This window comes from Triturus cristatus, chromosome 12 (assembly GCF_964204655.1).
Source record: "Triturus cristatus chromosome 12, aTriCri1.1, whole genome shotgun sequence".
In the NCBI taxonomy this organism is placed as follows: domain Eukaryota; kingdom Metazoa; phylum Chordata; class Amphibia; order Caudata; family Salamandridae; genus Triturus; species Triturus cristatus.
Window position 1 is genome coordinate 135,733,444 of NC_140595.1, and position 25,992 is coordinate 135,759,435.

General features: G+C 45.4%; 1 protein-coding gene across 1 annotated transcript in view; it reads right to left on the reverse strand.

The window, feature by feature from the left end:
• The window catches only part of SEMA4A (semaphorin 4A), a 283,525-nt gene extending 261,893 nt beyond the window's left edge, over nt 1–21,632 (reverse strand). Inside the window, exon 1 of the mRNA XM_085638559.1 lies at nt 21,513–21,632. The gene's annotated coding sequence lies outside the window, so the exon portion shown is untranslated. The remainder of the gene's footprint in view (nt 1–21,512) is intronic.
• Nucleotides 21,633–25,992: the final 4,360 nt, after the last annotated feature.

Consider the following 25,992-nt stretch of genomic DNA (forward strand, 5'->3'; position numbering starts at 1 on the left):
TGTCATGTAATTGATCCACCGTCACAGTTTCCTTTTCCTTGTGTGCATGTGGAGTCAGCGATGCACACTTCATACTTATCGCTCACAGGTCACACCCACATGTACGCTTATATTTGATGATTAAAAACTTTGACCTCATTTGGCGTTTCTACATGAAACATTTCAGAAACACTCCCACGTTTGTTCCTTGAACTGCTGTAAATTGTAGTAAATAAAGGCAGCGTAGTAGTGGATGTGGGGGTGGAAAAATCTAGCGCTCCCCATTTAAATTCTCATATAATTTGTTTCTCACCTCTACAGCAAAAAAGTATAGACATATTTATACCATATTCGGGCCAGAGTGTAAGCATTGGTCCAATCTGATGAACATTTTGCTTTTGTGTAAATCTGTGCTGCAGTTTTTGATACATCTCCTGAAATAAATAAAGATAGGTTGGACAGTTAAGTTCCTGAACAGATTCTGAATGACTGGGAAAATGTGAGCATTTTACTTTTGTCTTTTGCAAAGGGCTGCCACCCTTGTAAAAACAAATTCTGTAGGGACATGTGGGGGGAGGTGTGTACACCTAACTCTTAGTCAGGACCTGTAATTTTATTTTCTCTTTATTTCACTGCTAAAAAGCAGTGTGGCGACGCTCCTCACTGAGTGTCAGTGCCTCATGATACTGCTTTGGGTAGGTATTCTTGTTTTTGAAGAATATTGTTACAAACCCTAATGTTCCTCTGAAAACGTTTCTTAATGTACTTCAAGGTTGGCTACTAAGAGTGTACAATAACATACATAATAAGTACATTAAAACATAATTAAAAGCTACAACTGAAGTACATTATGTTTAGGATAAAAAAACAGAAAGTAACTTCTATTCCCCAGTTATGATTAATTGTGGGAACATAACAGTGTCAAAGCAATGGACATTCAAGGTGACTTTGCAAATTACATTATCAATAATACACACGCAAACTCAAATAATTAACCCATATGCCATTTTCCCTAAGTTTTCCTGCCCATCTCCCTACTGTTCTCCTTACACCAAATCCACCCTCTCTCCTCTCTCCTCTCCACATTCTGCCTTCTGTTAGCTGATCTCTTGTACTCGCCTACCGGGTTTTCCTGTCCATCCCATTTCCAGTACCTTTGTTTGACCTAATCATTTTACATCCTGCTTTTCCTTTTAAATAAATCCCCATTTTATATTTCTTTTATTTTTTAAACTCACTTGTCGACTGATTGTGGTTTGTTTTGTTGACTGATAAATTCCTTGTCAGTAGGGTGACCAGATATCCAGGATTTACCCAGAAAGTCTGAGTTGTCAGAGGAGTGTCCCGGCATCCTAACTCTTTGCTTAGTTCCGAATACATGAACATTACGTTACGCTACACATGCAGAGAGGTAGGGCCTGTATTGGTATCACGGCTGCCTAATGGAGCGGCTGTGTCGTCGCACGCTGTAAGCATGCCATAAGCACCAGCGTTGCTGCTCCCGTTGTTCCAGCTCGACAGAACCTCCGAAGCGGGCTGTGCCGTACAGCGCCAAAGAGCCTGGAGGCAGCTTCAGGACGCCGCTGGACGCTGCATGGCTATGCTCAAAACTACAACTAAAACCTACCTCCCCCACCTCCTCTCACATGGCCAAGAGCAGGGAAGAAGTTTGTGATCTAGCAGGCCTGTCAGCAAACCAGTGAGTGACCCCTGCCTGCAAGTAACAGGCCTGCAATTTCTTCACTCTGCTGTCCTGTGAAAGAACTCTGAAAAAGGAACATTGTTAATTTTTTGCCTCCCCAACTGCTCATGGCAGATGTGATTAAAACTTGCAACACTCAACACGCTTACACATTAGAGTCTTAGTGCGGGGGGTATCTCCTTCAAACACCACCTACCTAGCAGCTTCCAGCAAAAAGACTAGTGGAAGAGCATGGTCAGCACCCAGTAAAGTAGTTCCCTCCATGACAACATCGAATGGGGAAGCTCATATCGAATGAACATCTTATTGATCTGGCTGGTGACTATACCCTCAATGTGGGACTCATTTGGAAGCCTGATATCCACTGCTGATCTCCAGTCCTTAAATCCCTCCGGTGCCCGCCCTGGTCCGTGACTTGGAAAGTTCATAGCACGCCCCTGAGAACAGAGCAGGCAGATAGCAGAAACGGCCTGATTAGGATAGTGATGTGTGTTTACCTGTTCAAATAGTGGTTGGGGACATAGCTCCAAAGTAAAATTTTGGTAGATGTTAATCCTCCTAATTATAAGAAGCGTGACTGTGATACTCGTACTTGTAGTACTAGTCGAGTGCATTCTTAATGACAACAAGGATTTCTTTTTTTTCCTGGAGTTTCATATAGCGCAAACTTGACCCGAAGCTATCAAAGCGCTTTACATGAGCACCAGTTGAATTACAGATGGACATATTCATTTTTTTTAAATGTTGTTTTTAGTAGGCATGGGAAGATTAAGGGATTTGCTGAGAATCAGAGGATGTTGAGCATCTCTGCTTAGAATCGAACCCGGTTCCCCAGCGTCAAGGCCGACCGCTCTAGCCATATTGAGATCGGGATGCCTGATAATGGGGAGGGTGTGCACCAAAACTAAATCTAGTCCACTGCAAATTAGAGCCCCCTCTGCCATTGCTCTGAAAGGCAAGAATCAAATCCTTTCTTTTGGGGCAAAAGAGAAGATGACCCAAGAAGAATTGAAGGATAGTATGAACCCTGGGCTGGGGCAAAATGGGGCCACTCTTCCCGAATTTTTTGTGCGCCAAGTTTAGCCGTGGTAAGCCAACAGTAAAGCCGTGCGAGGAGGATAAGATTGCAGCAGCGCCCCATGTGGACCCTTCTCAAAGAGAAGGACCTTGTTCATTATGCACAGATTTTTCTCTTTCTTCTAAGCACTCTTCCTCAAGGTTCCTAGTTTCGAACACACCAAGGACAAGTCCATGTGTAGAGGGTAAGTCAACAGCAATGTCACAGGAAGGTCACTTTCAAAGAGAAATAACTGGCATAATGTGCGAGGACTTTACACTAAGTTCCAGATATAGATTTGGAGATAGGCAGGAAGTGCAGTTCTCAAAATAAGTCGTATAATTTGCAGCCTGTGGACACACCCCCTCTGACATTACCCACTGCCCTCAGTAGTACATCCTCAAACCATTCATCTTTACTCTCTCAAGTATCAGTGACGCCAGATTTGGAATGAACTGACAATCAGTTGCGTCACTTGCCGGTTCTGGAGAAAATGGTCTCCGTTACACTACTCTGTCTAGAGACATGATCATCTTCCATTTTAGCCCTTCTTTAAAAATTTGTTGGGGGGTCGGAGCCTATCCATGACACGGTGATAGCAATATTGAAGGAACTGATTAATGGAAAAAAGATAAGGGAGAGGTAATACAAAATGGCCTACATGGGTCTGGCCAAATGGTCTCAACGAAGGTGACAAACTCAGAGGATATCCAGAAAGAGGCTTGAATGAAACTGACTTTGGCTCTCAAGCACGACAACCGTACTTCAAAGTTAGCTCCAAAGAAGCCCCCATTGTTGAAAGCCCCACTTGCTCCATAAGATTCAGCTTTGACTCCAACCTGGTTAACCCTGAAGTGAGGGGTCCTGCCGAGAAAATTTAACGGATAGAACAGGAAGTGTTCCCCATCTTTAAATCCATTTCTAAGCAGGACCTGCATGCAGGGGCTCCAGGTCTTCTCCAGCATGAGTGTAAAGGTGAGACAGAAAAACAGAGAGGAAAGAAAATACTCAATTGTCAAATTACAAAAAGGGGACATTAAAAACTGTGATTAAGAGATAGGTCAGACATTCCAAAAAGGTCAGAAGGGTTGACGCAAAATCTTCAATCAGCCCTACTGGTGGTGGGTCCATTACACGCAACTTCAAGCCCATTGCGCGGGAGGAATGCAGTGGAGCCAATGGCAGCGCTCTCCACTGGTTCGACATCCTCATTCTCTTCCTCATTGAGTTCAGCTGCTGCTCCATTTGTGGACTCAAACAAGAAGAAGGGTCTGCCTGCACTGCCCAGCCAGAAGATAAACACTTCCGTTGCTGCGATGAAAATGTCTGCATATTAGATTTTGTTCCACTTTTTGATTTTGATTTAATCCTGAACCGGTCTTCTTTACTGGCGTGTTTTACGTACGTCAAGACGTTGAACCTAATCCAAAGTGGCAACATTGCTTTGGTTACTCTATTATATACGGGGCAAGGGACCAAAGCAGGTGTAACTTTCCATTCAAAAATTATTTTGAATTTGACATTACAATATTGTGAAAATTTGCAATGCAGAGGTATTGATATTTTCCAAGCACCCGAAGAAGAGCACAGAGAGGATGCAGGCCCGGATTTCTAGCAGATTAGCGAGAGGGGTGAGGGGTTGACCCCTTCTTGCCCTCCTAATGACGAACCGTTGATAAACCCCCAGGGACTGAAAAAATGGTAGAAGGGTGCCTTTTTAGGGAACCCAAAAAAGTCAGTGAGGGATGTGTAAATGACAAAATCCAAATGTAGAATTTGTTGCCTGAAGTTTTAAGTAGCACCTGTAGGTCTAATCATCCTTTTCTGTTGAATAATTAGCAATGAGTTAAAAACTGGAATGTAGCAGGGATAAAAAATAGTAGGGAGAAGCTTCATTTGTTAAACTCGCTAACTGCAGATGTGATTGGTTTTCAGGAGACTTGGTGTGATGGAGAGTTTCAGAGTGAAGACTATTTTATTCTAGATTGTAAAGCTACGCCTTCTAGCAGGGGGCACGCAAAAGGGGGTGGGGGTAGCAATTCTCCTGAACAACAGCCTCAAGAGGAGGTATGTTTGTTACAGAGATCCCACTAATCAATGATGATAACTTTGTTCCATCTTGGTGGGGAGTTTGGTACTCTACCCCTCCTATTGGAAAATGCGTATATTCCACCTTATGCATCCTATGACATACTCTTGAACAAAGTCTTCTCTTTTCATTAAAAACTCTTTAGCTAAGGAGCAGGTCCCACATGTTATATTAGTAGGGGATCTAAATTGTAAATTATCGAACCTATCTTTGGATCAATTGTGCGGTGATGAAAACGAGGAGGTCTTGTTTGCCCTCCCTATTACATTTCCGGCACAGATAAGAACAGATAAGAGGTGAAGCTGTTATTTGACCAATTGAGAAGCAATGACTGTATTATTGCAAATGAGAGATTACCCTCGGAGTCCCCTGCACAATACATGCATAAATCTCCGAGAGAATGGGCTAACTTAGATTATGTGGTGGTTGGATTTACTTCATTTTACTTGTTAGGGGACCTAAAGCTAGTGGATACTGCCTTCAGCGACCACTGTCTGTTGGTCTTCTCCCTGGGACTAAATATATCTCTCATTTGCTCTTAGAGGTTCGATGGGACCTCTTCTAAATTCAATGAAAAAAATCAGGGGAACCCAGTGGGACCATCGAACGATTACTGGCCTAAAGAGTAAATTAGAATGTGCAATTGTAAATCTGGATGCCTGGGCCGGTGATGTATTAGACAGCTTTAGTGCATTTATGAAGCAGATAGTAGTGAGAGCCAATCAAAAATCTACCAAGGGCAACTTTAAGCCTATCCTGCTTTCGATTCCCTTATTAAAAAGAGAAATAAAAGTGCTAATCAGGAAACAATATGTGTTGTATTACCCTGAGAGGAATTCCAGGGTGTCCCTTCTAAAGAGGGAAAGGAGCCGGTTAAAGGCTCACCTAAGAAATGAGGCAAGTGACGATCTATGGGTCGATCTACGAGAGGCTGCTGTTAAGGGACAGACAAGGTCCTTTTGGGCTTTAGTAGCCGAGGATTGTGGGTCAAGAGTTAGATCGCTTCCCTCGTCCATTACGGAAGTAAGCTGGATTGACTTAATTTCTAAACATTATGCGGCAAATGGAGAGGCGGATGTTCCTCCCAAGCTAGATGTAGGTATTTACACCCATAACTCGGTCAGTAAAGGAAATTGAGCTTGCTATCTGAGGAATGCATACCTCCATCGCAATGGGCCCAGATGAAGTCCTGATCTCTGTTATGAAACAGGAAGTAACTCTTTGGAGTAAATCAATGCTCCCGGTTTTTAAAAGCTCTTATGAGAAGAAAAGACACCCCCCGCACTCCTGGACTGGAAGCACTATAGTTCCGCAATTCAATAAGGGAAATCGTAATGTGCCATGGAACTATCACCAGATCGCACTCCTGGATGCGGTAGGTAAAGTTTTTGCAAAGTGCCTTTTGTCTCAATTAAGTGAGTGGGCTGAAGATAATAAAATCATACCACTTGAACAAACAGGGTTATGAAGAAACCATGGAACCATTGATAACATAGCTGCCCTACAGTTGATCAATGAGAAATATGTATCGGTTAAAGGTGGAGTGGTTTATGCAGCTTTTATAGACTTCTCCACAGCATTCGAATAAGTAGATCGACCATTTCAGTGGAGAAAGCTCTTGCATTGGGTATGCCATTTAGATCTACTAATTGCAATCCAGTCCTCTACCTGTTGTAGAGTATAGCTAGGTGGTGACCAGGGCCTCTCAAATTAAATTGTACCCCAAAATGTTTTAAAACAAGGGTGCCTCTTAGCCCTATTACTTTTTTTCTTATATATATCGAACCTCCCTGCCCACTTGATACAGAGCAAGAGTTTAGCTCCGAAAATTGGTGGAAGAGCAATAGCCTGTTTATCACACACGGACGACATAATAATCTTGGACCTTACCCCTGATGGTCTAAAAAGTCGCCTGGAGGCATTGCAACAATTTGCTGATGCACATCATTTGAAGATCAACATCTCCAAAACTAAAATAATGTGTTTTTATGGTAAGAAGAAATCAAAATACACTCATTTCTCCTGGCTCCTGGGTTCCCAAAAGTTAGAAATAGTAAAGTTGTACACTATTCTGGGGAAGATAATGTGCAGTAACCTAAGTGATAAGGCCGACATCAAGAATAACATGAGTAGGGCACAGTCTCAGGCCAAAGAATTGAGTGCTCTTTATAGGGCGACTGGCAGAAGACAATTTTTTTAGAGGTTTACAGAGCAAAAATCCCCACCTTGCTGCTCTATGCTTTGGAGTTGATAGATGTAGACAAATGAGATTTCCTAAATACAATGGAAGGGCGAGTGCTAAGAAATATTTCTTCAGCTAACTCAGCGATTTCAGTGGCTGCTCTGAGGCTGGAAATGGGCTTAAGAAGTGCTTATGTGTGGTCTGCTGGGCTGCCTCCCTAGAGAGGAGTGAAGAAGACCCATTGTGGTAACTGACGAGGAAAGAAATTCTGGTAGACAAAAATGAAAGTCATTCGTCTACAGAAATTTCTCTTATGCAGTCAATCAGCTCCAATTAGATCCCTATTTGGTACTTATATTACCTGTGTCTCAATTAAAGGCTAGCCTAAAGCAGGCCAGTTGGGCGCTAAGCTGTTACCTGGATAGGAGGCGCTCAGCTGTCGACTGGATAGGGAGGCATGCCTCAACAAACGTGGATTTTATAACATTGAAGGGTCCATCTTAGTAAATAGCACACAACCTTATATACATTGGAATTTATATCATGGAGTGAGACAATTCTGGATTCTGTTGAGGTTGGGTATGCTTCCTCTAAATCCCCTCATGGCTAAATGGTATGGAATTCTCCTGCATGCAATGTATGCCAAAACAGGATTCAAGATTTGAATCACATTCTCTTTGTCTGTCCGGCGCTCTTATTATGTCCCCGAAAACGATTGAGACCTATATATGTTTACAGTTATCTATACAATCTGCCTCGGAAGCACTGCAGTCACTTTACGACCCTCCTAATGAAATGTTTTACTATAGAAGTTTTTACTTTTTAACTGCTTTTTAAATTTTTATTGGTTTTATGTGCTTTTAGGGCCCTTGTTATAATGTTGTATTGTATTTTAATGAACCCTTTAGGAATCTGAATGTTTCGTAAAATTGCACTTTGTTGAGTCAGTTGTAAGAGTTCTGTATCATAAATAAATAAAACTTAAATACATGTCCCGTTTTCTGGGATACATGTCTGCTCATCCTGCAAAGCAGAATTGCAACTTATGGGCGCCTCTGAAGAGTGAAATAACTCATGTAATTTATCTTTCTCTCGCAGGCGGTACAGGAGAAGGTCAGCTGCGTGCGTCCAGCAGCGAGGAGGCAGAGGGAGGAGGAGGGCAGGGGCGCTCAAGTGGAAGGTCCTTCCATAGCTAATGTTTTGAAAACGCAGCCTTGTAAATGTGTGTGTGTGCCTCTCTCTCTCTCCCTCTCTCTCTCTCTCTCTCTCTCTCTCTCTCTCTCTCTCTATATATATATATATATATATATATATATATATATATATATATACACACACAAGAAAGAATTGACTCAAACAGATGGATTCACCAAAGAACAAGAATGTATTTCGACTACGACGTTTCAGCTTCTGCCTTCCTCAGGTAGTACAAGATGGTTTGCTCAGTGGCTGCACAGATGACACAGCTGTGTTTTCAAAAAGCATCATGAGTGAAGATTCCAATTGGAATGTGGAATCGATGCAGTCCTGAGAGCTCTTGAGATAGGCAGTAATCAGGTATATATGTATCCATCCAGGCCAGATATACCATGATCACTGGCAGTTTTTAGGTCTCGCCTGACCCAGCGCATGCGCTAGTCTCGCGAGACTTATTGAGAGGGCTCCAAAAAGTGATACCAGGCCATCCTAGAGCTACAGTGCATGTGCGCGGGCGCGCGCGCCTCGCTTTACCGTAATTACTTTCACTTTCGCGGCCGCACGGCCGCTTTGATGTTTGATCGTGATCCCGATCCCGATCACTTTAACTTTTTGCGGCCGCACTGCCGCTTTGCATAGCCAATAGGTCTTGCTTTTGGGACCTTATAAGTATTTAGTTATGCAACTGTTGCATGGCTAAACACTTATCAGGTCCCAAAGGCGAGACCTATTGGCTATGCCAATGCTTGTTAGTTCTACTTCTAGGTCTGGCCTGTCCCGGTTTTTGTTTCTCAAAACCTGGTCATCCTACTTGTCAGGGTCTCTTAATGAAGTCTGAACTCCGAAGCTCTTTCCACGCTGGCTGCTTGGTGGGGATAGCTCTAACAATGCTTCATTATACGACTCTTGAATCCTTTGGCAGGAAGACAATTCCTTCTGCATTTTCTACACAAACGCCTAGAGAAGTTAAACACTTATTTCCCAAAGAATAATGGGACATAATGATACAACACATCTTTCCATACCCTTCGCATCGAAGAAGAATGTCTAGCAGTCACATAATAATTAGAGGTTTGCGAAATTTGAGAAATATGCCTTTGTACAATTATGAAAAATTACACGAAATGCCAAGCCAGCATTCAGTCCTTTATTTTAGAGAGAAATGCATATTCGCTTCCTTTTTGTAGGCCAGCACGCATTTCGAGTAAAACAAAATAGAGCAAAAAATACAAGTGCTTCAACAACAGCTGCTAGCCTGAATGTCACTCATGATGTCCCTGTGCTCCAGAGCAAAAATTGAGAATGTGGCCTAATGGAGAAGTTGCAGGACTTTTGCTGAACAGGCGGAGTGTGAAATTTGTACAATCACATGAGATTACACCGGCATATGGGCCTATTAGTTATCTCCTAATAGATCATTGGAGTTGTGTAACTCAGGAAATCAATAATTAAAATGACACAAATCCTTTCTCATCTCAAAAAATGTGAATGGCATTCCCAGAAGGCAAAGCTTCCATGGTCATGGATTACTGGAGCCAAAGATGTTACAACTGTTATGTATAAAAAAATAATTTCCTTTGGAGGCTTCAAAATTCAATTTGTGTTCCTAAATTAAGCCCACATTTTAATATTCAGTGGGCGGAATTAAGTGAGTGGGTTGAAGTTATGGCTCTGCATGGAAACGCCAGTGGTGACAGATAGGGGATTCCTGCCAGTGGCGAAGATGTCCCAGTGGAGCTTCGATGGGTGAATGCTGGCTGCTCTGCCGGTGAGGGCTGCTGCATTTGCATGGCTGCATAATGCAGCAGGGAAATCTCTGCTGTTTATAATACTCTTTGCATTGCTGAAACAGGCAAATTGCCCGCCCACTCTTCACTATGGCCGTGTGATAATCTTGCTGTTTTTTTTTGCAAAACTCCTGGATACTTTGACGACTTTAACTCTCCTGTCAGAGTCCATACCCTAGGTGACTAATAACTCCACTCTCTTCCCACTGGTAACAGATGAAGGTTCGAGTCTTGCCGTTAACTCAACATCCTGTTATTCTGGGCAAAACACTTACTCTCCCCGTGCCTAAAACAAAATAAAGAATGTGTCCTTTTGTAACGTAACTGATTCTGTTGTAAAGTGGTCCGATACCTCTGGGTCGAGTCACACTATATACTATTTGTAGATGTTAGCCTCAAAGAGATTTCCTGTGGTCTTCCTCAGGGGTCAGCCCTGAGTCCTACTTCATTTGATGTTGATGCAGACCCTCTGGCTGCTGTAATCAGGAATAGTGAGGTTAACTTTAATTAGGATGCGGATAATTCATGCTGTTAATTGTCCACTTACACTGCAACTCCACAGTTTCTTGCACAAACCTTCGAGACGGCCTCTGAGCCATGGCACAGTGAATGAATGACAAAACTGTTCATCTTAAGTCACAAAAAACTGAGTTAGTTATCTTTGGAGCGCAGGATGCAAAGTCAACATCTCGGTGTTCCAAGAACTTTGGGGGTGCCCAGAAACCTTCCATCTCATCAAGCAAACTGTGTATTATCTTTAACAAACAATTAGCTAAAATTCTCCAGTACCTGTTTTCTGATGCTACACACATTGTGTAGCATTCTACATTTTATCCAAGCATGCCATAGGAAAACAGTAGTTCAATCTTTTATTCTGGCGAGGCTAGATTTATGCAACCCTTTCACATAGGTCTCCCTAATTATTGTCCATGTTCAGCGCATCCAGAATGCGGTGGCCCAATGCATCCTAGGCCTTATCGGGAAGATCACATATTTGCTCACATTATGTGTCACTGCATTAGCTTCCCATGAGGAAATATGCAGAACCATTTCAGGTAGCATACCACAACCAGGGCCCAAATGCAGTTTTCAAGCTAAACGTAGTATGTATGCATTGGTTACATGTACTTTACGGTAAGATATCTGTTTTAGCTAATCCCCTCTTACATTGACTTGCTGGGAAATTAGGTAAAGGCTGATAGAAAGAGAGAAACAGGAAAGAAAGAGGTGAGAGGAAGAGGTTCTGTAGCCCTGAGTCTAATAGGGGTTTTAGTCACGTGACACCCCACTAGTTGATCTATGGCGGGAGAGGTGGTGAAACAGGGCAGTCCATCTAGCCCCCCCCGATGTCCCCTTCGGCCCATGGTGTCAACCTCCGATTCGCTCCGTCCCCCCCCATAGGGGAGGGGCGGAGGGAGCCAGACTGGCTTCAAGGGGGTTCGTAAGAGTCTAAGTATGCATCGAGTGACTTCCACATCCCACTTTTCCAACAGACGTATTACGATGTCGGATTCACACAGCCTATCCGACTCGGTTTGTCTGACACGAAACGGCTGTCGGAAACTGACTTTGGGAGCCAGTAGCAGGCCCCCTTTCACCCGCCTCTGGTTGGGGCCCGTGGGGGTACCCATCTGACCCCTCTTTACAACCATGCACAGTATGGCAGGAACCATGGGGTGCCTGCCACAGGGTGCAAGTTTTTCGCAACCACCCCTTTCTTCAATGGGAGCCTGTGTTGTCGGTCGGAACATTGAAGTCAATGGGAGCCCAACCGAACGGTGTTCTGAACATTGTAATAGATCGGTCAGACGCCCTTAACCCGAGTCTGTCAGAAAACTATTCCGACAAGGGGTCGGTCAAAATGCTTTCCAACCATTATCGTAATGAGGCCCTTAATTAATAACCCAATTCAAATCAAACCAAATCAATGATGGCTGCACCCATTTTCACCATTGGGCTCTAATACCTTATAGGATTTTGATTGTCTCAGTGTGAATGGTGTATGCATAATGGTAACAGCAGTTCACCCCGAGACTTGTGGCGGTGTAGGAGACTCAACCCAACTGTCAGAGAAAACAACATCACACTCTCACAATAGCTGTGTGTCAACCTCGCCGACTTCTCCACGACAAGAATGCAACCATGTATGGAAACTTTGAACCCCAACCAACACCTACAGACTTCCTCGACAGATATGCCACCACCTCAACCGACACGAACCAAAGACTGACCACCTGGAACCTCCTCTCCACTCAGGACACCACCACCATGAAATCCATCTACTTAGGAGCACCCACAGACCCATGCCAGTACCACATCTTCAACCTTGGAAACCAAAGGATTGGCCAGGAACTCACCACCCTGCTCAACACTTCTATCACCACCGCAACATGTCCCAATGCCTGGAAACATGCTAGTCAGACCACTACTTAAAAAAAAACTAGCCTGTCCCAGCTAAATTAAAAACTACTGGCCAGTCTCCCTGCTCCCCTTCCCAGCGAAGGTACTGGAAAAGATCATCAAGCAACTCATAACACATCTGAAGCAGAACCAGCTACTCAACGCCTCCCAATCCGGCATCTGCAGCAATCACAGCACCGAAACCGCCCTGACAACTGACACTGACAGCATCCGAACCCTCCCCGACCGAGGAGAAACAGCAGCCCTGATCCTCCTCAACATCTCAGCAGCCTTCGACACCATATCCCACCACATGCTGATCGAAAGACTCTACCACACTGGCATCAAAGTGGATGCGCTCAGGTGGATCACCTCCTTCCTCCCAGGAAGAACCCAGGAGATCCACCTCCCACCTCACCTCCGACCCAAGGTGATCACCTGCGGTGTGCCCCAGGGCTCATTTCTCAGCCCTATGCTTTTCAATGCATATATGACCCTGCTGGCCAACATTGTCATATCCCACGGTCTAACCATAATTTGCTACGAAGACGGCACCCAACTCATCCTCTCAGTCACTGAAGACCCCACCACCACCAGAACCAACTTCCAGAGATACCTGACAAGTGTCGCCGACTGGATGAAGAAGAACTACCTGCAGTTGAACACCGACAAGATGAAAGTTCTGATTGTTGGCAACAGCACCAACACTTGGAGCAACTCCTGGTGGCGATCCTAGGACCCGCACCCACACGCTCCAAACATGCTAGAAACCTCTGAATCATCATTGAGAACAAGCTCACAATGTACCACAGATCAACGCCATCTGATCTTCCAGCTTCCTCACTCTGTGCATGCTAAATAAGAAATTCAAGTGTCTACACCTACACAGGAGATGCCCTGTGACGCAGGCCCTCATCACCAGCCAACTGGACTATGGCAATGCCCTCTTTGTACTAATCACTGCACACCTCCTACAGAGACTTCAGACCATACAGAACGCTGTAGCCAGACTCATTCTCAGCCTTTCCTGATGAACCTGCATCACACCTCAGGCAACTCCACTGGCTCCCTGTACTGAAGAGATGCCAAATCAAGCTGCTGACCCATGCACACAAGGCTCTACACAACCAAGGACCCGCCTACATTAGCCACCACCTGAACTTCCATCAACCGCCAAGAAGACTATGCTCCGCCTCCCTATCACTTGTCCATACTCCCCGCATCTACCGAAGCAGAAGCGGAGGATGCTCCTTCTGCCACTTTGCAGCATAGACCTGGAACAGCCACCCCACACACCTCTGGACCATCACCCCACTTCCAGAATTCCGAATGGCTCTCAAGACCTGGTTGTTCGAATAAGCCTCTGGGACCTGAAAGCGCCTGGATACCCTAATGGGTGATTAGCCGTGCTTTATAAATCTTGATTGATTGATTGGAGCTCCATCCGCCTTCGTTAAAAGCCCACAGGGAAGCTCTTCTCACCCTCTGATGACATTCACGAAACAAACATATTTCTCTGATGTACTCCTGTGAAGCATACGCAGAACGGGCTCTGTGAACGGGAAAATGGTCTGTTCTGCCATTTTTCCTGCCTGCTCCGGCAGAGTGGGGTAATTCTCTATGAACCTCCCTGAAAGTTCTTTACCTCCTGATTCATATATTTAAGCAGACTGTAATTTTTTACCAATAATTGGCTAAATAAATGTCAATGTAAACATAATATCCCCTTACTTTCAATCTAGGTCACCAACATCGAACAGACGCATCCCAAATAGAGTCAAATGTGTTCGTTTTAAAATAAGGAATTTTTCATGGGGGCTGCATATATAAATGTTTATTCAGTGGTTAAACCAAAAGGTAAAGGGCTTCAAGGGGTGGGAAAGATATAAATGGAGGTGCTCCTAAAGATGACATTGTTTCCTCTGCACTGGATAGCCAATCCCTCCTTTTATTACTTGCATATTATGGAGGTTTTTTGTCACTGACAGTTTCCCAGGAAAATTGGCTTTCCCTTGTACCCTAAACACACACCACATACACAACATCTGTGCTGTACATTGCAGATGGAACATCTAACACAGCCCAGATATTCCCTCCAGCTGTGTATCAGTGTGCTCACTACAGCATTGTGCAGCAGGGCCCACTGTGCATGAACTCACAACAGAACACCTTAGAACATAACTCCTAACATACCTCCAAGGCTGTCCAGATGTGCCATTCAATGTCTGTTAGAACAGCTATCAAACTCACCCCCACCAACGGCACGAGTAGAATCCCAGAAGATGCAGGTGCAATTCAAATGAAGGTACAGCCCTCCAGCCACGCCCATCAACGTTCCACACCAGCTCATGACATATTCACATAACGTAAGACATAGTCACCGATAACACGTCTCTGTATCTCTCAATTCATCATTGATCATAGCATAGCAGCGGCAAACGAAAAATGGATCCAAAAATAGAACTCAAATGACATTCTATAAGCAATCTCAATTCATACAGTAACTGGCTGCATGCGGATATGTCGAGGTCAAATATATTACTCATAGCATATCACTTACCACCATATCATAATGGTAAATACCTTAATATTTCTAACTTTACAGTGTCTACCTAATCCAGTTACGAATTTTTTACACCAATTACACTTCCACAGGGTTACCTTGAGATGTAGTGGTATGACGGTGGAGCGGATGAGAAATAATTATCATGCGATAAAGCGCATGCTATGTAGTGGCGGTACACTGCTGCAACTCCATATTGGAAATTCCAAATTAAAAGTCTGCGCCAGGAGTAGCCAAAGTAGGTCCGGCACATCTGGATCCGCACCAGATTTTCAGGAAACCCACAGACTATGTAAATGGAATTATTTTCTATCCATTGCACTTAATGTATTTTATGTTGAAGTCTGGAACACCTGGCATGGAACAAGCCTCCTGGACATGAATTGGACACTCCTGGTCTATTCATTTACTTACACCCAAAGGTGGCCAGAGCAGAGTGCTGCCTCCTCCTCGAAGATCTGCCTTCAAGTTATTATAATACAGAATTTTATTGGTACAGGCTATATTAGGTATTCACCAAATATGTAAAAGAGCTCTGTGTGCACAGAATGGCTAAAACGGTGATATTTGCTAAACCCAGACATATGAATTATTGAGCACGAAGGAGATTCGCCGGGTGTTGGACGACGCAGCACGGTGCAAATAAGCAACACAAACAACCGTCTCCAAAAGAATGAAAAAGCAGAAGGAATATTTTAAAGAAATGTATGCATTATATAATAAACGTTGGCCTCCGCGGATAATTCACGCTGTTAATTGTCCACTTACACTGCAACTACACGGTTTCTTGCACCAACCTTCGAGACTGCCTCTGAGCCATGGCACAATGAATGAATGACAAACTGTTCATCTTAAGTCACAAAAAACTGAGTTAGTTATCTTTGGAGCACAGGATGCAAAGTCAACATCTCGGTGTTCCAAGAACTTTGGGGGTGCCCAGAACCCATCCATCTCATCAAGCAAACTGTGTATTATCTTTAACAAACAGTTAGCTAAAATTTTCCAGTACCTGTTTTCTGATGCTACACACATTGTGTAGCATTCTACATTTTATCCAAGCATGCCATAGGAAAACAGTAGTGCAATCTTTGATTCTGGCGAGGCTAGATTACTACAACCCTTTCACATAGGTCTCCCTAATTATTGTCCATCTTCAGCGCATTCAGAATGCGGTGGCCCAATGCATCCTAGGCCTTATCAGGAAGATCACATATTTGCTCACATTATGTGTCACTGCATTAGCTTCCCATGAGGAAACATGCAGAACCATTTCAGGTAGGATACCCCAACCAGGGCCCAAATGCAGTTTTCAAGCCAATTTGCTTGCCATCCCCGGTTCTTCACTGCTTGGCAGGGAGGCTGAGCACTTTCTGTCAGGGCTGCCAGGGTCTTAAATGCTCTACTGTCCAAAATTAGGAGCACTTACAATATCCTGCTTTTCCAAAACTGCTCAAAATGTAGCTAGTCATCATTCCTTCATTTAGTGCCCTCATGCCCATTCCTTGGATAACAGCACACTTAGGGCCTCATTACGATGTTGGTCGGAAAGGCTCCAAATGTCATTTCGATTTTCCTAACCCGAGTCAGAACCCATGTTTCCGACCAACTCGTAAACATTTCCGACTGACCGATTACGTTAGAAGGTAACCGTTCGGTCTTTCCGACTTGGTTCCGACCAACATTCGGAGAAACTGAGTCAGTCGGAGCCGAATCATAAAGATCGATGGACCACTTTTCCTTTTTTTTTTTTTTAAGTATTTTATTAGTTTTATACAAACAAATACAATAGCATTCTGTCACGGGGTTAGCCAAACGTAGTATGTATGCATTGGTTACATGTACTTTCCAGTAAGATATCTGTTTTAGCTAATCGCCTCTTACATTGACTTGCCGGGAAATTAGGTAAAGGCTGATAGAAAGAGAGAAACAGGAAAGAAAGAGGTGAGAGGAAGATATGTGAGAGGTTCTGTAGCCCTGAGTCTCATAGGGGTTTTAGTCATGTGACAAAACTGACACCCCACTAGTTGATCTATGGCAGGAGAGGTGGTCAAACAGGGCAGTCCAACTAGCCCCCCCGATGTCCCCTTCGGCCCATGGTGTCAACCTCCGATTCGCTCCGTTCCCCCCCATAGGGGAGGGGAGGAGGGAGCTAGACTGGCTTCAAGGGGGTTCGTAAGGGTCTTAGTACGCATCTAGTGACATTCACATCCCACTTTTCCAACCGACGTATTACGATGTCGGATTCGCACAGCCTATCCGACTCGGTTTGTCTGACACGAAATGGCTGTCGGAAACTGACTTTGGGAGCCAGTATCAGGCCCCCCTTCACCCGGAGGCCTCTGGTTGGGGCCCGTGGGGATACCCATTTGACCCCTCTTTACAACCATGCACAGTATGGCAGGGACCATGGGGTGCCCGCCACAGGGTGCAAGGTTTTTCGCAACCACCCCTTTCAATGGGAGCCTGTGTTGTCGGTCGGAACATTGAAGTCAATGGGAGCCCAACCGAACGGTGTTCTGAAGATTGTAATAGATCGGTCGGACGCCCTGAACCCGAGTCGGTCAGAAAACTATTCCGACAAGGGGTCGGTCGAAATGCTTTCCGACCATTATTGTAATGAGGCCCTTAATGAAAAACCCAATTCAAATCAAACCAAATCAATGATGGCTGCACCCATTTTCATCATTGGGCTCTAACACCTTATAGGATTTTGATTGTCTCAGTGTGAATGGTGTATGCATAATGGTAACAGCAGTTCACCCCGAGACTTGATGCGGTGTTGGAGACTCAACCCAACTGTCAGAGAAAACAACATCACACCCTCACAAAAGCTGTGTGTCAACCTCGCCGACTTCTCCACGACACGAATGCAACCATGTATGGAAACTTTGAACCCCAACCAACACCTACAGACTTCCTCGACAGATATGCCACCACCTCAACTAACACGAACCAAAGACTGACCACCTGGAACCTCCTCTCCACTCAGGACACCACCACCATGAAATCCATCTACTCAGGAGCACCCACAGACCCATGCCAGTACCACATCTTCAACCTTGGAAACCAAAGGATTGGCCAGGAACTCACCACCCTGCTCAACACTTATATCACCACTGCAACATGTCCCAATGCCTGGAAACATGCAAAGTCAGACCACTACTTAAAAAAAACCTAGCCAGTCCCAGCGAAATTAAAAACTACTGGCCAGTCTCCCTGCTCCCCTTCCCAGCGAAGGTACAGGAAAAGATCATCAAGCAACTCATAACACACCTGGAGCAGAACCAGCTACTCAACGCCTCCCAATCCGGCATCTGCAGCAATCACAGCACCGAAACCGCCCTGATCATAGCCACTGACAACATCCGAACCCTCCCCGACCGAGGAGAAACAGCAGCCCTGATCCTCCTCAACATCTCAGCAGCCTTCGACACCGTATCCCACCACATGCTGATCGAAAGACTCCACCACATTGGCATCAAAGTGGATGCGCTCAGATGGATCACCTCCTTCCTCCCAGAAAGAACCCAGGAGATCCACCTCCCACCTCACCTCCAAACCCAAGAGGATCACCTGCGGTGTCCCCCAGGGCTAATTTCTCAGCCCTAAGCTCTTCAATGCATATATGACCCTGCTGGCCAACATTGTCATATCCCACGGTCTCACCATAATTTCCAACGAAGACGGCACCCAACTCATCCTCTCAGTCACTGATGACCCCACCACCACCAGAACCAACTTCCAGAGATACCTGACAAGTGTCGCCGACTGGATGAAGAAGAACTACCTGCAGTTGAACACAGACAAGATGAAAGTTCTGATTGTCGGCAACAGCAGCAACAATTGGAGCAACTCCTGGTGGCCATCAGACCTAGGACCCGTACCCAATCCCTCCAGACATGCTAGAAACCTCTGAATCATCATTGACAACAAGCTCACAATGTACCACAGATCAACGCCATCTCCTCTTCCAGCTTCCTCACTCTGTGCATGCTATATAAGAAATTCAAGTGGCTACACCTACACAGGAGATGCCCTGTGACGCAGGCCCTCATCGCCAGCCAACTGGACTATGGCAATGCCCTCTTTGTACGAATCACTGAACACCTCCTACAGAGACTTCAGACCTTACAGAACGCCGTAGCCAGACTCATTCTCAGCCTTCCCTGATGAACCCACATCACACCCCACCTCAGGCAACTCCACTGGCTCCCTGTACTTAAGAGATGCCAAATCAAGCTGCTGACCCATGCACACAAGGCTCTACGCAACCAAAGACCCGCCTACATTAGCCACCACCTGAACTTCCACCAACCGCCAAGAAGACTATGCTCCGCCTCCCTATCACTTGTCCATACTCCCCGCATCTACCGAAGCAGAAGCGGAGGATGCTCCTTCTGCCACTTTGCAGCAAAGACCTGGAACAGCCTCCCCAAACACCTCTGGACCATCACCCCACTTCCAGAATTCCGAATGGCTCTCAAGACCTGGTTGTTCGAATAAGCCTCTGGGACCTGAAAGCACCTGGATACCCTAATGGGTGATTAGCCGTGCTTTATAAATCTTGATTGATTGGAGCTCCATCCGCCTTCATTAAAAGCCCACAGGGAAGCTCCTCTCACCCTCTGATGACATTCACGAAACAAACATATTTCTCTGATGTACTCCTGTGAAGCATCCGCCGAACGGGCTCTGTGAACAGGAAAATGGTCTGTTCTGCCATTTTTCCTGCCTGCTCCGGCAGAGTGGGTTCATTCTCTATGTTCCTCCCTGAAAGTGCTTTACCTCCTGATTCATATATTTAAGCAAACTGTAAATTGTTTACCAAAAATTGGCTAAATAAGTGTCAATATAAACATAATATTCCCTTACTTCCAATCTAGGTCACCAACATTGCACAGATGCATCCCAAATAGAGTGAAATTTATCCGTCTTAAAATAAGGAATTTTTCATGGGGGCTGCATATATAAATGTTTATTCAACGGTTAAACTAAAAGGTAAAGGGCTTCAAGGGGTGGGAAAGATATAAATGGAAGGGCTCCTATAGATAACATTGTTTCCTCTGCACTGGATAGTTAATCCCTCCTTTTATTACTTGCATATTATGGAAGTTTTTTGTCACTGACAGTTTCCCAGGAAAATTGACTTTCCCTTGTACCCTAAACACACACCACATACACAACATCTGTGCTGTACATTGCAGATGGAACATCTAACACAGCCCAGATATTCCCTCCAGCTGTGTATCAGTGTGCTCACTACAGCATTGTGCAGCAGGGCCCACTGTGCATGAACTCACAACAGAACACCTTAGAACATAACTCCTAACATACCTCCAAGGCTGTCCAGATGTGCCATTCAATGTCTGTGAGAACAGCTATCAAACTCACCCCCACCAACGGCACGAGTAGAATCCCAGAAGATGCAGGTGCAATTCAAATGAAGGTACAGCCCTCCAGCCACGCCCATCAACGTTCCACACCAGCTCATGACATATTCACATAACGTAAGACATAGTCACCGATAACACGTCTCTGTATCTCTCAATTCATCATTGATCATAGCATAGCAGCGGCAAACGAAAAATGGATCCAAAAATAGAACTCAAATGACATTCTATAAGCAATCTCAATTCATACAGTAACTGGCTGCATGCGGATATGTCGAGGTCAAATATATTACTCATAGCATATCACTTACCACCATATCATAATGGTAAATACCTTAATATTTCTAACTTTACAGTGTCTACCTAATCCAGTTACGAATTTTTTACACCAATTACACTTCCACAGGGTTACCTTGAGATGTAGTGGTATGACGATGGAGCGGATGAGAAATAATTATCATGCGATAAAAAGCATGATATGTAGTGGCGGTACACTGCTGCAACTCCATATTGGAAATTCCAAAATAAAAGTCTGCGCCAGGAGTAGCCAAAGTAGGTCCGGCACATCTGGAACCGCACCAGATTTTCAGGAAAACTACAGACTATGTAAATGGAATTATTTTCTATCCATTGCCCTTAATGTATTTTATGTTGAAGTCTGGAACACCTGGCATGGAACAAGCCTCCTGGACATGAATTGGACACTCCTGGTCTATTCATTTACTTACACCCAAAGGTGGCCAGACCAGAGTGCTGCCTCCTCCTCGAAGATCTGCCTTCAAGTTATTATAATACAGAATTTTATTGGTACAGGCTATATTAGGTATTCACCAAATATGTAAAAGAGCTCTGTGTGCACAGAATGGCTAAAACGGTGATGTTTGCTAAACCCAGACATATGAATTATTGAGCACGAAGGAGATTCGCCGGGTGTTGGACGACGCAGCACGGGGCAAATAAGCAACACAAACAACCGTCTCCAAAAGAATGAAAAAGCAGAAGGAATATTTTAAAGAAATGTATGCATTATATAATAAACGTTGGCCTCCGCACGCACATTTGGTAGCGCTTTCCTACCTCTAGTCAAGGACCTAAAACGCTGTGAAACATAAATGAACCATGCCTTGCACGCCCTCCACCGCCCGTAAATAGCCCCCATTCGTTACCTGCACGCTTTCACCCGAGATGTTTTACTCCGCACCCCCCTCGCGCACACACCTTCTCTCCCGGCTGAACACGCCGTCTGTAGTAACCGGCCTTAAAATCCTGGAGTCCACAGATCCTCAGTGCCCGTGTCTAATAAAATTATAGCCTCGCGCCGCCGAGCGATGTAGCACCCCTTGGAATAAGCCGTGAATGTCTCCGATTGATTTGGCCCCGCTGTTTCAGAGGTGAGAAAATCCCCGGCTGGGAAGATATGTATCTGAAGCGGCTTCTCGGAGACCATCCCTGCGTTGCCGTGGTTACAGCTTCTTACCTCCAGACATTAATCATCCAGTGACAGCGCCGGGGATGCGCGAGCCGCCGCTGCGCGTGAGCCCCTGCGTCCAGATGTTCACGCTGCTCATTTAGCCTGTGTTCGCTATTCAGGAAACAGCCCCTGGCGGAGGCACATACGTACGCACGCACGCACGCACGCAGGTGCCTTCTAAACATCCACAGACATACCCACAGGGAAAGAGACGTCCCAGAGTATGGTGACCACCTGGGGCTTAGCTACCAGTGGACCCAGTGCCACCAGTGGTACCAGTGGCGTCAGTGGCGACAGTGGCACCCTGGCTCAGAGCCCTGAGGGGCCCATTGAATCCTGATAATGGACGTATTTTACTACCTCAACAGGAGTCAATAGGGGCACTTTCCTTGCTTGCACCTGGACCCATGGCATCCTTCCTACGCTATTGGTGCCCGCGACAACGCTGCACTGGCCACCTAAGGAAACACAGACAGCCCTCTAACTATGCGTAGGTTAGTCAACAGATGATTTTTAAGTGACACAGGCATAGATCACTCAGTTCCGTTTTGCCCTCCCAACCTGGTAATCAGCCGTGGCCGCTGCAGGTAAGAGCGGTGGGGTGGGGGATTCTGAGGGGGGATTTCGTGGGACGACCACAAGGGGAAATTAAATAAATAATTAATTTTCCCTCGTGGTCTTCTCTCGAAATCTACCCCCGCCGGCCCCACCGCCACACTGCTCTTACCTGCAGCAGCCGCGGCTGCTGGTAATAAAAATTATGACAGAATGTTTAATATAGTGCTTCATGCCACATTTTTGTCACTTCTAAGCACCTAAAATAACAAGTGTCATTAGTATCCAATGCAATCAATCAATCAAATAATTTGTAAAGCGCACTACATACCCGCAAGGGTTTCAAGGCGCTGAGGGTGGGGAGAGGGGGGGTGCTGTTGCTACTGGTCGAACAGCCAGGTCTTGAGTTGTCTCCTGAAGGTTAGAAGTTCTTCGGTTTGTCGTAGGATGAGGGGGAGGGTGTTCCAGGTCTTGGCGGTGCGGTGGGAGAAGGATTTGCCTCCGGCTGTGGTTCTACGGATGCGTGGGACGGTAGCCAGGGAGAGGTCTGCGGAGCGGAGTTTCCTGTTGGGTACGTAGAAGGAGAGTCAACTGTTGAGATAGGCTGGGCCGGTCTTGTGGAGTGCCTTGTGTGTATGGATCAGGAGCTTGAAGGAGATTCTTTTGTCGACAGGGAGCCAGTGCAGGTTCCTCAGGTGGGGGGTAATGTAGTCGCGGCGCGGGACGTCGAGGATCAGGCGTGCAGAGGCATTCTGGATTTTTGCAGTCTGTTGATGAGCTTGGTCGGGGCTCCGGCGTAGAGGGCATTTCCGTAGTCGAGTCTGCTGTTGACTGGGGCCTGGGTGACTGTTTTCCTTGTGTCTGTCGGGATCCATCTGTAGATCTTGCGGAGCATACGGAGGGTGTTGAAGCAGGTGGAGGAGACAGCGTTGACTTGTTTGGTCATGGTGAGTTTCAAGTCGAGGATGACTCCCAGGTTGCGTGCGTGGTTGGTGGGTGCGGGGGGTGTCCCCAGCGACGTGGGCCACCAGGAGTCGTCCCATGCTGAGGGGTTAGGCCAGAGGATGAGGATCTCCGTCTTGTCTGTGTTCAGCTTAAGGTGGCTAACCTCCATCCAGTCGGCGACGGCCTTCATTCCTTGGTGGAGGTTGGATTTGGCGGTGAGGGGGTCTTTGGTGAGGGAGAGGATCAGTTGCATGTCGTCGGCATAGGAGATTATGTTGAGGTCGTGATGTCGGGCGATGCGTGCAAGAGGCACCATGTAGACGTTGAACAGCGTCGGGCTGAGGGAGGATCCCTGCGGGATGCCTCAGATGATCTCGGAGGCTTCGGATCGGAACGGGGGGAGGCGGACTCTCTGAGTTCTACCGGAGAGGAAGGAGGAGGTGCAGTCCAGGGCCTTGTCTCGGATCCCTGCATCGTGGAGTCGTGTGCGTAGTGTGCGGTGGCAAACGGTGTCGAAGGTGGCGGAGAGGTCCAGAAGGATGAGGGCCGCCGTCTTGCCGTTGTCCAGTAGGATCCTGATGTCGTCTGTGGCGGCGATGAGGGCGGTCTCGGTGCTGTGGTTGCTGCGGAATCCTGGGTCCAGGATCCTGTTGTCTTCGAGGTGAGGTGAGCTGGATGTTGACTATCTTCTCGATTACCTTAACTGGGAACGGAAGCAGGGAGATGGGCCAGAAGTTTTTGAGTTCGCTCGGGTCTGCCTTGGGTTTCTTTAGTAGGGCGTTGATCTCGGCGTGTTTCCAGGTTTCAGGGAAGGTCGCGGTCTCGAAGGAGAGGTTGATGATGTTGCGCAGGTGGGGTGCGATGGAGCTGCCGGCTTTGTTGAAGATGTGGTGTGGAAAAGGGTCAGATGGCGAGCCGGAGTGGATTGTGCCCATGGTCTTCATTGTGTCGTCAATGCAATGTTACTAATTTATCCAGCTCAGAAAGATGAAATGCAGAGGGCTCCATAGCACGATTTGAATTCATGACCAAAGATTGCACCCAATGCAGCATGTACTCACGGACTCATCTGGTGCGGGTCCTGAATATTGAGTAGGGAATATCATTATACCTTATAATCATATCGAGGCCAAAAATATTGTCAGGTAAGGATGTATAGATGTTCTATCCCTACTTCTACTTATATGTGCCTTGACCATAAATAAACCATCAAGGTATATAAATGTTGAGTTAAGAATAGTAAATCTATTGTTCCATATATTCACCTACCTTTCAATATTTTTGTCCTTGAAATTTATGGCTGTGATATTAGGAAACAACAATGGTCCCTACTCGACATTCTAGACCACAACCAGCCATTTTACAGTTCCATGTCTTACTTTATGAACAAAAAAAGCCAACATGATCTACTCACTCTTGAAACAGGATACATTTAGGCCGGTTTGTTGTGGAACTCCATGCGGTCACAGGCTATGTTGGATTATCTGCTGTTTACATACCTCTTGTGCTGTTCTATGGTCTCTTGAAAGCACTGCTGCTGGTCTTAGAGCAAGCCACAGAAAAGTGAAGTAATGCAGGCTAAAATGCTTTCAATTCAGCATTTTTTTGCTCCTAGGAATTCTGGTGCTTACCCGATGCAAATCTGGCAGTCCCATCTGCAATGAATGTCCTTGGAAGCAGATTTCCAATTCCAGCACAGAAGTGCATGCATATAGACAGGGCTTTAAGTGGGATGCAAAAAGTGGCGCTCTCTAAAAGGGGCGTGGCCTATTTAATTAAGGGTGTGGCTTTAATGCTAAACTAAATGTCCGGTGCAAGAAATATAAACAGAAAGTAAATCACTGACAAGGATGATTTTTTTAACATAAAGTATTCACAAATTGATTAGTGTTATTAGCCAGTAAAGTTAAGGATGTTAATATAGTGCCCCATTATTGGTTTTTTAATCACTAACGGGTCTGAGACCCAGAGGAACCTTCCTCACTTAAATCCTTCCATATAGAGTTCTCCTGTTGAAACAAAGGGTGCGCAAGTTTTTACTATGTTTGCAAAGTTTGCGGAGGATCACAATTTTTGCCTATTCGTAGTTTGGGGTGTTTCGTGTTTTGCCTGGATCGCCGCCCTTGTTTACTTCTTTTTTTCACACAAACTGTAATATTTCCTCGAGAGTGCTTGTTGGCTCTGAGAATAGGAAGTGCTGTTTTCCTGTGACTATACTTTCAAACTGTTTTTCTTCCGACTTTGTAACTGGAAAATGTTGGCAATCTTTCAAACAAACAAATTAAAAGCTGTGAGCGTCACAATTTTATTGTGAGATCCCACTTGCATAAAACTTCATGAACTATTGATTTAATAATAGTATTTACAAGAATTATGGGACGTTCGACAGACAAAACCTTTCTAATTTCACACATTTTTAGTTAAGACCCTCTCCAGGAGGCATTGAGTATTTATGTTTCAGAAGAAGTCTAACATGATCATTGTTAACCATAGAAGCATAACAGGGGTTACCCTTATTCCATCGAGCAACTAGGGGGCATATTATCAAGGAAATGCGATAATTATCGCATTTCCTGCTTAGCACAACCTTGCACAACGCCGGCTATCGCTGGATTCAATCGCCGAGATATCGCGTTATTATCAAGGCATATCTCCATGGCGATCAAAAATTCGGC